Source organism: Euphorbia lathyris, chromosome 1 (genome assembly GCF_963576675.1).
Source record: "Euphorbia lathyris chromosome 1, ddEupLath1.1, whole genome shotgun sequence".
In the NCBI taxonomy this organism is placed as follows: Eukaryota; Viridiplantae; Streptophyta; class Magnoliopsida; order Malpighiales; family Euphorbiaceae; genus Euphorbia; species Euphorbia lathyris.
In genome coordinates this window covers 71,300,139-71,313,180 of record NC_088910.1, presented here as the reverse complement: position 1 = coordinate 71,313,180, position 13,042 = coordinate 71,300,139, and positions in this window count along the sequence as shown.

Below are 13,042 nucleotides of genomic sequence, written 5' to 3'. Positions count from 1 at the left end.
CATCCGGATATGTGATGTCGGGGTCATGCTTGAACGTGGCCTCAAGGGTGAGTTCCCGGTACGCAGGCTCCTCCATCTCGAAGAAACTGCCAAAATGGCATGTGTCCATTCTTTCGCGCACCCTTCTCGCAAGCTTTAGTTTCTTTAAAGTCTCCCAAAACACCGTCCTTACTGGACCGAACTCCAATTGAGACAGATCGTCGAAGTACTTATAGACTCCAACGTCTTTGAACTGAGAGAGCTTTTTCACAAGCTTTTCATCTGGCACAAACGCTACCGCACTCATCCCCACCATACCTTTTCCTTTCTTGGCCTCTTTCTTGGCTCCTTCGATTTTGACTGATTTGCCAGAACCCCTGGTCCTCATCCTGAAAAGGGAGAGGGTTTTGAGAAAATGAGCGATGGAAAGAGAAAGTAGTGCAAAAAGTCACAACGTACAAGAGTGGGTTTATCTAGGGGTGGTGTAGTGGTTGCGTAAAAACGGGCTGTTGTTAGTTTTTCATTATTGAAAAGTCTGCCCACAGGCCACGTGTAAGGCATTGGTGTGGAAAGTGGGTGGTGGAAGAGAGAAAAGACGTTTTGGGAGGATGTGTTTGGTTACTTTTGCATTAACCACTCTTTACTTTGCCTTGAATGTACCAAGGAAAGTAATTAGTGATCAAGTACAAGTCTACAATGTCACGGGATAGGGTGATTTGACAAGTCCCTCTTTTTTGAATTTTAAATTTATTGGCCGAGAATTCCCCCCCCCCCCCAAATGTGGTCCTTCCCAAATCTAAACAAGTAAAAATTAAAACTACACCCTAATGGTAAGGGTCCAGAGTTTTTAAAATTTTTGCCCAAAGATAGCGGAGGGGAACCACAAAATTTAACGGAACTGACAGGGCACTTGCTAGTTTTTAATAAACTTACTCAAAAATGGACAGAAAATATGTACAAAATTAAATTAAAGGACAGAGAAAAATTTTTAAGGTTACCCCACAGCTTGCTACAATTGGTGTTTGCAGCGAACACCCTGTTCCTCATTTTTGGCTTATGGTGGCTCTTGGAAGTGAACAGTTTCAATTGCTCCAGGAACGTCATTTTCCAGATAAGGCTTTAAGCGCTGACCATTAACTTTGAACGGCTTATGTCCTGCTTGGGAGATCTCCATAGCACCGTGGCTGAAAACCTTGTTCACTATGTAAGATCCAGACCATCTGGACTTCAGCTTGCGAGGAAACAACCTCAGCCTTCAGTTGTACAAGAGCACTCTTTGTTCTTCATGGAATACTTTCTCCTGAATCTTCTTGTCATGCCACTGTTTCGTCTTGTCTTTGTAACTCACCATGTTTTCATAGGAGAACAGTCTGAACTCCTCCATCTCGTTGAGTTACAATTGTCTCTATTCTCCAACAGCCTGTTCCTCAAAATTTAGAAACATTAATGCCCAAAAAGCTTTGTACTCCATTTCTACAGGCAAGTGGCATGGCTTCCCGTATAATAGCCTAAAAGGTGACATGCCTATGGGTGTTTTGTAGGCAGTTCAGTATGCCCACAATGCATTGTCAAGCTTGTTTGCCCATTTTTTCCTAGAATTGCCTACCATTTTTTCTAAAATTCATTTGATCTCCCTGTTGGAGATCTCCACTTGTCCATTGGTTTGTGGATGGTATGGCGTAGCAATTCTATGAGTGACTCCAAACTTGCCAATTAATCTCTCGAACTGGGCATTGCAAAAATGGGTGCCTTGATCACTAATGATGGCATGGGGTATGCCAAATCGGGCGAACAACCTTTTTAGGAACTTAACGACCACTCTTGCATCATTAGTGGGACTAGCTATTGCTTCGACCCATTTTCTAACATAGTCCACAACTACCAAAATATATTTATTACCATATGAGGAAGGAAATGGACCCATGAAATCTATGCCCCATATATAAAAAATTTCACAAACAACTATGTTGTTCAGGGGCATAGCATTTCTGGCAGAGATGTTACCTGTTCTCTAGCATTCATTACATGTACTCACAAACATATTGGCATCCTTAAAGATAGATGGCCAGAAAACCCCTGATTGAAGTACTTTTGCGGTTGTTCTACTTACCCCATGGTGTCCTCCAGCTTCTCTATCATGACAATGGCTCAGAATGGCCTGCCCCTCTTCATGAGTCACACATCTCTGTATGATTTGGTCAGGACACAACCTGAAAAGATAAGGTTCCTCCCAAAAATAGTATTTGATCTCCGAAAAGAACTTTTTCTTTTGATTGGTGGGCAAATTATATGGCTTCGAACTAACAAGATAGTTTGCTATATCAGCGAACCAAGGCACAGAGTTAAGAGAATACAACCGTTCGTCCGGAAATGTTTCCAAAATTTCTGGTTGTTCCTGGTGATTTCCAGCTTGGATTCTTGATAGGTGGTCTACAGCTACGTTCTCAGTCCCCTTCTTGTCTTTGATCTCCAAATCAAACTCTTGGAGCAGGAGAAGCCATCTAATTAGTCCGAGATTTGCATCTTTCTTGGCGAACAGGTACCTCAAGGCCGCATGATTAGTGTAAAACACTACCTTGGATAGAACCAGGTATGACCAGAACTTATCAAAGGCATACGCAACTGCCAAGAGTTACTTTTCAGTTGTGGTGTAGTTCTATTGTGCTTCATTGAGAGTCTTGCTCGCATAGTAAATTGGTTGGAACCTTTTCTCTCTCCTTTGGCCTAGAACAGCTCCTACACAGGTATCACTAGCGTCGCACATCATCTCAAAAGGTTGCTCACAATTAGGTGCGACAAGTATTGGTGAGTTGATCAATTTCCCTTTTAAGAGCTCGAAGGCCTTCACACAGTCTGTTCCAAATTTTAACTCCACGTCTTTGTGCAACAACACAGATAAGGGCAAGGCAATCTTAGAGAAATCCTTGATGAATCTCCTGTAGAACCCAATATGGCCCAAGAAGCTTCTCACATCCTTCACAGTGGTGGGAACAGCCAGTTTCTCAATTACTTCAACTTTTGCTTTATCCACCTCCATGCCCTTTTTTGAAAATTGGTGGCCAAGCACGATTCCTCTAGTGACCATAAAGTGGCACTTTTCTTAGTTCAACACAAGATTAGTTTCTTTGTAGCGAACCAGAACAGCCTCTAGATTCTTCAAACAGTCTCCAAAAGAGTTACCATAGACTGAGAAGTCATCCATGAAGATCTCAACTGTTCTTTCCACCATGTCATGAAAAATGGACATCATGCATCTCTGGAAGGTGGCTGGAGCATTGCACAAAAACGAATGACATTCTCCGGTAAGCATATGTTCCATACGGGCATGTAAAGGTTGTTTTCTTTTGATCGTCTGAATGAATTGGGATTTGGTTGTATCCTGAATAACCGTCCAAGAAGCAATAGAATGCATATCCTGCTAACCTCTCGAGCATCTGATCTATGAAGGGTAGAGGAAAATGGTCTTTCCTCGTGGCCTCATTCAGTTTGTGGTATTCAATACATACCCTCCATCATGTGATAGTTCTTACAGGTACCAATTCATTTTTCTCGTTTAGAACAACCGTAGTGCCTCCCTTCTTAGGAACAACTAGCATCGGACTCGTCCATATGCTGTCCGAGATAGGATAGATAATGCCGGCATCCAGCAACTTGATTACCTCTTTCCTCACTACTTCCTTCATATGTGGGTTTAGCCTTCTTTGTGGTTGAATACACGGTTTGTGGTCTTTCTCTCTGAGGATCCGATGAACACACACATCTAAGCTTATCCCTTTGATATCGTCCATCTTCTAGGCAATAGCATCTTTGTTTTGTCTTAAAACTTCCAGCAATTGGGCTTTCTAGTCAGGAGTTAGCTTAGAAGAAATAATGACCAGGCTACCATGTGGTGGTTCAAGGAAGGCATACTCAAGGTGGGATGGTAGTGGTTTCATCTCTGGCTTAGATATTTGGGAGTGGGTATATCTGGTGGTTCTTTATGTGAGGGTTCAGTGGTGTCTAGGGGAAGTGGTGAAGTCTCAACATGTTCCTTCATAGATGTTTACCTCTTCTCCCAACAGTGCCTCCAATGTGTCTTGATCATGTTCCTACAAAACAGATAAAGTGCGGAACTCATCCAAGAAATAACAGGTATCATCATTGGTGTTAGCACACCTCATGGCTTCATTCATTTTGAAAATTATCTCCTCACCATTTATTCTAAAAAATAATTGCCCTTCTCCCACATCTATTAAAGCTCCACCAGTGGCTAAAAACGGTCTACCCAATATGATGGGAACATGCAAGTCTTCATCAATATCCATGATAATGAAATCTACAAGCAATATGAACTTTCCTACCTTAACTAGCACATCTTCCACAATCCCCTTAGGGTAGCATACAGATCTTTCAGCCAATTAAATTGACATCCTAGTGGGTTGGGGTTCTTCTAGCCCTAACTTGACATAAACAGAATATGGCATAAGATTGATACTGCCCCTAGGTCACATAATGCATTCACAATACTCAATTTGCCAATAGAACAAGGAATTGAAAAACTTCCTGGGTCCTTTAGCTTTTTGGGAAGCTGCTGCTTGTTCTGCAGTATGGAAGAACAATCTCTATTCAATTGGATCATGGAGATGTTCTCCAATTTCTTCTTGTTTGATAGAATGTCCTTCAAGAATTTTGTATAGGTTGGCATCTGAGCAAGAGCCTCCACAAACTGAATATTGATATGCAGCTTTCTCAATGTGTCTAAGACTTTAGAGTTCTGTTCTTCTAGTTTTTTGTTCACCAGTCCGGCTGGATAGGGTACAAGTGGTACATAGGGAGGAGGTGGATAGTACTTCTTCCCTGGTTCCTCCTGCACTAGATCCGATTCTCGTTCTGTAGTAGCTGGCCTGCTATCTTCCTGAACAGTCTGTTCATCCACATTTTCAGCTCTCTTAGAGGTACCTGCAGTTTCAGCACTGTTGTTAGTTATCATAGGGTTAGAGGTTTCCTTACCTGACCTTAGTGTGATGGCCATGACATCTCCTTTTAGGTTGGGTTCAGTATTGCTTGGAATAACCCCCTTCCTTTTTGATGAAGATGATGCTGCCATTTGGTGCACTTGGGTTTCCAAATTTTTAATGGAAGCCTGCGTTTGCTTCATAAACTGCATCATCATGGTCTTTAGGTTTGGTTCAATCTCCTCTTTAGCCTGAACAGGCTGTTTGTAGGGTTGCTGAGGCTGGCTTTGGTATTGCCCTCCTTGCTGCTGCTGATATCTTGGTTGCTCCTGGTGACTTTGCTGCTGAGTCCACCCAAAGTTCGGATGATTCTGAAGAAAAATAGACAAACCTAGGCGCAGCGGAATAATAATTTTTTTATCTATTTTATATATTTCCCTTTTTCAAGATCTGTTAATTGTTATTTCATATAAAGAGGGATAGAATGAAATACCTTTAGTGAAGAACTATCTACGGTTGCAAACGAAGTGCCCACAACTTCTTATAATCAACCCGTGAGCAACGAAAGTTTTGTTCAACACAGAAAAACAAAACTAATCAGTAATCAACCTTTAAAGTATAGCAATCACAATGACTGCCTCTAACAGAAATCGATACGAGATCAAAGAGGGAGTAAGAAATAAAGTAAATTAGCCTAGACGAAAAACGGAACGGTTCCTCTTCTCCTTGTATTGAGTGTGTCGAAATTTATGGCTAGGGAGTTTATTTATAGACTTCTCAAAACCCTAGTCCTAGTTGTGTTAGGTAATTAATTAATTAGAATCTTATTCGGAATAGGATTACTAATTAGATAATTAAATAAACACTTAATTATTATCTAAATAATAACTAATTATATCTAAATAATTATTATTAATCAAATTAATAATTTAATTAGTGTTAGGGATAATTAATTAGAGTTTCAATCATATAAAACTTCTAATTAATATTATCAGATAATCCTTTAATTTAATTTATAACCATAATCTAATTATAATTATTAAATCAAACTAATATCCCTATTTAATATATGAATTTTGACCCATGCACTATGTCTCACTAATTTACACTTTCATCCTCCGATTCCAAGTCCCATATGCGACCCATTAGGTTCTTTATTGCCACTAGCCGTATATATCCTTTGAAATTATTCATCACGATTAATTTCAACATATATATAACGGAATACCGTCGTGAGCTGTTACTAGCAGAACCTATGATATTCCCCCAGAGCAATTAGCGTTAACCTTTCTGCATTAGGTACAGTATAATACGATCCTTCATCAACTATATCCTTTCGGTCAATTCCTTATAACTATGGAATGTGTCAAAGTTACATATAACGAAGAGTCCGGTTTTACTTGTATAGGTTGAATTTACTCTGAAAATATAAGTTAAGTGAAATGTCTATTTCTACTCTTAACTCTATCACCTTGCAAGGATTTCAGTTAATTCACCACAAGCGGCCAGTTGGATATATCTCCCACTTATCGGGAGTGACAAATGCTCAACCTGACATTAACTATTCTGCAATCACTTTGTGTGACACCCAACCCTGCTCTCACACACCCCAGGCTCTCACCTGTTGGATCGTGCTCGCACAGAATCAAAGTATCAGACTCCATAATCCAAAATCACTAATTAACGAATGTTTGAGTCTGAGGATTAGTTATACCTACTAATACCAATGAGACGAACAGTTGACACATTAGATAAATCAATCCATACTGTTATCTCATGTCGGGTCCCAATCCTAATGAATTCCTTCACTGGATCCATATAACTGTCTAGATATCTGAATATCTAAAGCTTGTGAGATCAGCTTTCTGTCTCGATAGAAAACACTGTTACATGCAAGTCTCAACATTAATATGCCAACCCCTTTAACTTATTACTTGACTTGGGTTTACTTTAAGTTTATTGATCTTGTTATAAAGTACAGTCTCACTTCATGCTTGTATGAACACTCTATAACTACTTAAACAAACTTAGGGTTACTTTCTTTATGAAAGATTTGTGCCTTTATATATAAGTATGTTTTAATGCTATATATCTGATTAAATAAACAATTTATTCATTAATATCAATATCCTAAACAATTGTCTTTAGGACACTAAACTCCAACATTCTCCCACTTGGACTAAAGCCAATTGTTCCTGAAACTAATACCAGAAGAACTAAGATGTCTATCGTGAGCTCTGTGGTAATGGCTTGGTCAACGGATCTGCAACGTTGTCCTTAGTAGGCACTTTTTCTATTCTCACATCTCCCCTGGCTACAATCTCCCTAATGAGATGATATTGCTTGAGGTAATGCTTGGATGCATTATGTGACCGTGGTTCCTTTGCTTGTGCAATGGCTCCATTGTTATCACACTACAAAGTAATGGGATTCACAATGTCAGGTACCACTCCTAGTTCTGTGATGAACTTCCTAATCCAAACTGCCTCCTTTGCCGCTTCTGCATCTGCGATGTACTCTGATTCAGTCGACGAGAAAGCAACACTTCCTTTCTTGGAACTCTTCCAACTAACTGAACCTCCATTCAGGATAAACTGGTATCTTGATTGGGATCTATAATCATTTTCATCAGTCAGATCACTAGCATCTGAATATCCTTCAATTTTCAATTCTCTGTGTCCATATATGAGAAACATGTCTTTAGTTCTTCTAAGATACCTAAGAATGTTCTTGACAACAATCCAGTGATCAAATCCTGGATTCCCTTGATAGCGGCTCGTCATACTCAATGTGAACGCCACATCAGGTCTAGTGCAAAGCATGCATACATGATCGAACCAACCGCACTGGAGTAAGGAATTACAGCCATGCGATTCTTATCATTGTCCGTTTTAGGGCATTGATCATTTGATAACTTGACACCATGGACCATTGGTAAGTTACCCCTTTTCGAATCATGCATGTCAAAACGCTTTAGAACTTTGTCAGTATATGTAGACTAGTGTAGATACTCATTTTTGTTCGGGCCAATTTTTAAGTTTTTAATAAATTTCACTTAAAATTTGAGCAATTCGTAAATTATTAAAAATATTCGATATTATTTCGGAAATAATTTATTAGGAAAAAATTGTGCTATTAAAGCTAATTTGTCATATTTTGATATAAATCGGTAAAAATACCGAATTATATTCACAATGTGACTTGATAGAATTAAGGTATAATTTTAACCTATTATGAATTTTATTCGAGATATGTTCCTCGTATTTTGAATAAAATTGAATTTGCTTGAATTTGAGTTATAATTTATTAATGAAAGTTCAACTGTCAACCAATTGGATCGGACCCTTAATTTACATTGGCTTGGTTTGGCTCGCGAATGGCACGCTACAATCAACGCCGTGTCAGAAACGGCTCGGTTGACATTTATATCACATTATATCTATAACTATTTATTAATGCGTTGATTGATAATGATTACAATAATTAGATTTATCCTGAAATATGTATGCATTAATGATGTTTTCAAAAAATCAATGATGAAATACAACTGATTAATCTCGTGTTGGACGTTTCTTTAAAAAGTCGGTCGCCGTCGTAGTCCAAAACGTCTCCTTATTAAATAAATCGGCGATTGATATTCTTTTTTTAGATTAGTTGTGCTCAAATCGTTTTGTTGTAAAATTTCAGTCACGGGTTATTGAAACTTGAATCATACTTCCAAGCACTTATTGGTTATTTAACTCATCACGTGTTGTTTGGCTAACTACACTAAATGAAACGGAAACAACAATACGAAAATGAAATTAAGCTTTTCATTAAATAAAAATGTGTTACATAAATACAATTACATTTCCGGTACAGAAATCTAATCTATGATTACATTTTTTGCAGAAAAAAATATAATAATAAAGCGGAACAAATGTAGCGGACCTAGAGGCCCGTCTTTCAATGTCGGGGGTTTCTGTACCCCACTTTAAATACCGAGGCGACTTAGGACTCTCGGAGGGCAAGGTCGAAAGCCCACATTCGATCCAAGGCTGCCTGTTCATTTTTAGGTTCATCCCTCCCGAGACGACCTAAACATGTCCGAGGCAACCAAAATTCACCTGAAGCGGCCAAATTCATACGGGACAACCGAAATTCATCCAATGCGACTAAGTTCATGGGGTACAATCAAAATTCATCTAAGGCAACCAAGTTCGTACGGGACAGTAAAGAGTTATCAAATTTAACCCGAGGCTATCAAATTAAACCACGGTAAATTAAATAAAATTAACCGAAGCAGCAACAATCAAACAGGGACCAGAAATTTCGAAAGGGTGTTTCAATTCGGGAACAATTCCGTCAATTCAACGTCAATCTGCAAAAACTTTCACTTCCAGGGACCAAATAGCATTTTTACCAAGAAAAGCAAATAATTCGACAGAGATGAAGCCCATTCATCCCAATTTTGGGATTTCAGAAACTATCAGAAGCTTCTCTACAGTAATGGGAGTCAGCAGATTGACAGAATCACCCTCAAGGCTAAGATGGGGATTATGAAAAATATCAACAATTGAGGGTTCCATTATCATTATAAATAGGAGGGATCTACAATGTAAAAGGGGGGATTCGGGTAACATTTTCCATTTGGAGTGGCTCTCCAGAAAGCCAAAATCTTGTAAACCACACCAAAATTCAATACAAAGTTCATCTTTCTCCGTTTCATTTCCAAGGCTTTGAGTTAAGGGTTTTTATTTTTAGTTTATAAAAACAGTGACCAAAAGCATATATTTTTCTTTTGAAATGAACTGATTTTTTTGTAAACAACTAATAAAAGTCTATTAGCTCTTAGCTACCTTTAAATACATTAGTGCAATTTAAATTCCTACCACTAACTATTTATTTACTAATCTTATTAACCTGCATTTTAATTTTCTTATACTAACCATTCATTAACCTTACTAACTGTATACTTTCAATATCTGCTATGAACCATTTACCATTCCTATTAACACTAACCTTATATATTTGAGTATAACCTCTCATATTTTGCAATGTATATTCAGGCCAAATTTTTGTATTCCTTTTTTCAATGTATACTCAGCGACGCGCTGCACTTCCTAGACCCGGGTATAGTGATAAATGTGCAAGGGTTGCTAGGTCGTCGCCCCGAAGCGGCGCGCCACCCCAGGACCCGGGGGTGGTGTCAAATATTTAAGGGTTGCGGGTAAATAAGCTAGTCCACGATAATGGTAGGGGTAAGGTTAAGGGTAGTAGGTTACGCTTTAGGACATGGAACATAGGTTCTTTGACAAGAAGATTAGTTGAAATTGTAGATGTTATGAAGAGGAGGAGAATAAATATAATGTGCCTACAAGAAACCAAGTGGGTTGGAGCCAAGGCTAGAGAGATAGCTCATTGGGGTTATAAGCTTTGGTACTCAGGAAAGGATAAGGGTAGAAATGGAGTAGGTATTCTTATTGATCGGGAGTATATTGATGATGTAGTAGCGGTGTCTAGGAAGAGCGATAGAATTATGAGTGTTAAGCTAGTGATAGGGGATGAGGTTGTGAATGTCATTAGTGCATATGCGCCACAAATAGGATTAGATGTCTCTATAAGACAAGATTTTTGGGAGGACTTAGAGGAAGTGGTACAACAGGTTCCTAGGGATGAAAAGATGGTCCTAGGGGCGATCTCAATGGACACGTGGGTTCTAGGCGAGATGGGTTTGAGAGTGTTCATGGAGGGTATGGTTTTGGAGATAAGAATGAAGCAGGAAATGATATTTTGGAATTCGCATCAGCCTATGACTTGAGTATCATGAACAGATGGTTTATGAAGAGAACATCCCACTTAGTGACTTATCGGAGTGGCGGTAATGCGAGCCAAATTGACTTCTTCTTAGTAAGGAGTTCTTGGAGAAAGAGTTATATTGATTGTAAGGTGATCCCTGATGAGAGTACGACAACCCATCATAGAGTAGTGGTGCTTGATTTTCAAAGTAGGAAATGTATAAGAAAACGAACACCACAAGTGGAGACTAAGATTAAGTGGTGGAAATTGCAAGGGGAGAATCAACAAAAATTTGTGGATGAGATGACAAAATAAGACATTTGGACTTGTAATATGGATTTAGATATAGATTCGATATGGACTAAGATGGAGCATAGTATAAGGGAAGTAGCGAATGAAGTTCTAGGGGAATCTAAAGGTAGCATGCCACCGGGTAAGGACACATCTTGGTGGACAGAAGAAGTAAGACAAGCAGTAAAGAGTAAGCGAGAATCCTATAAAATATTGGGGAAATGTAGGAGTGACGAGAACTACGAAAAATACAAAGAGGCTAAAAGGGAAGTAAAGAAGTTCATACGAGATGCTAGAGCAAAGGTGAATCGGGATCTGTATACAAGATTGGATACGAAAGAAGCGGAAAGAGACATATATAGAATTGCTCGGATGAGAGATAGGAAGACACGAGATCTCGAAAAAGTTAAATGTGTGAAGGATGTGGACCAGAATGTCCTAGTTGGATATAAGGATATCAAAGAACGATGGAGGTCCTATTTTGATGACTTATTTAATGGAGATCGCAGACAAGATGTTGGAGATATAAGTATCCCTCGCGATATGATAAATCATGAATGCCTGCAGAGAATTCAAAAGGGTGAAGTCAAAATGGCATTAAATAAGATGAGGTTGAAGAAAGCAGTAGGACTTGATGGCATCCCTATTGAGATTTGGAGATGTTTGGGAGAGAGAGGAATCGAATGGTTAACGACGTTCTTCAACAAAATTTGGAGAAACGATAAGATGTCATCAGAATGGAGGAAAAGTATCTTAATCCCTTTGTATAAGAACAAAGGCAATGTCCAAGATTGTGCCAACTACCGAGGAATCAAATTAATGAGTCACACTATGAAACTTTGGGAGCGAGTGATCGAACAAAGGCTAAGGAGGACGGTGAAGATCTCGGATAACCAGTTTGGCTTTATGCCGGGAAGATCAACTATGGAAGCCATCCATCTAATGAGACAATTAATGGAGCACTATCGAAATAAGAAGAAAGACTTGCATATGGTTTTCATTGACTTGGAGAAAGCATATGATAAGGTACCAAGGGAAGTACTTTGGTGGGCCTTGATAAGGAATGGCATTTCGCGGAAATATATTGACATCATAAAGGACATGTATGAGGGAGCATGCACGAGTGTACGTACTAGTGTTGGGAAGACTGAAGAGTTCCCTATTACGATTGGAGTGCATCAAGGTTCCGCACTAAGCCCATTTCTTTTTGCCATCGTTATGTATGAACTAATAAGTTCACTTCAAGATGGTATACCATGGTGCATGTTGTTTGCAGATGATATTGTGTTGGTTGATGAGACGAAAGGAGTGGAGAGGAAGTTAGAACTATGGAGACAAACTCTAGAATCTAGAGGCTTTAAGTTGAGCCGAAGTAACACAGAATATTTAGAGTGTAAGTTTAGCGGCCATAGGAGTAGGGAGGCAGGGACAATCACCCTAGATGGGAGAGTTGTTCAGGCCTCGAATTGCTTCCGGTATTTAGGATTTATTATCCAAACGGATGGAGAAGTAGATGGAGATGTTACTCATAGAATTAAATCTAGTTGGTCGAAGTGGAAGAGTGCTACGGGTTTCTTTGTGACCCCGGTATGCCTAATAGATTGAAGGGAAAATTCTACCGCACGGTAATCATAGCAGCATTGTTATATGGTATGGAGTGTTGGGCAGTGAAACACTGTCACATCCATAAGATGTCGGTGGCGGAGATGCGTATGTTGAGATGGATGTGTGGTCATACGAGAAAGGATCGGGTGAGTAATGAAATAATTAGGACAAAAGTAGGGGTTACATCTATTGAGAATAAAATGAGAGAAACCCGACTAAGGTGGTTTGGCCATGTAAGACGTAGAGCGTTTGATGCGCCAGTTAGGAGGACCGAAGAGTGGCAAAGGGATGTAGTGGTGAGGGATAGGGGAAGACCTAAGAAAACTTGGAGGAGAGTGATCGAGAGTGATATGAGTTTACTGGGAATTGAGGAAAATATGGTAGTGGATAGGACGGAGTGGAGGGAGCGAATTTGTGTCGCTGACACGACTTGATTTCACGGTTTTATATAATGG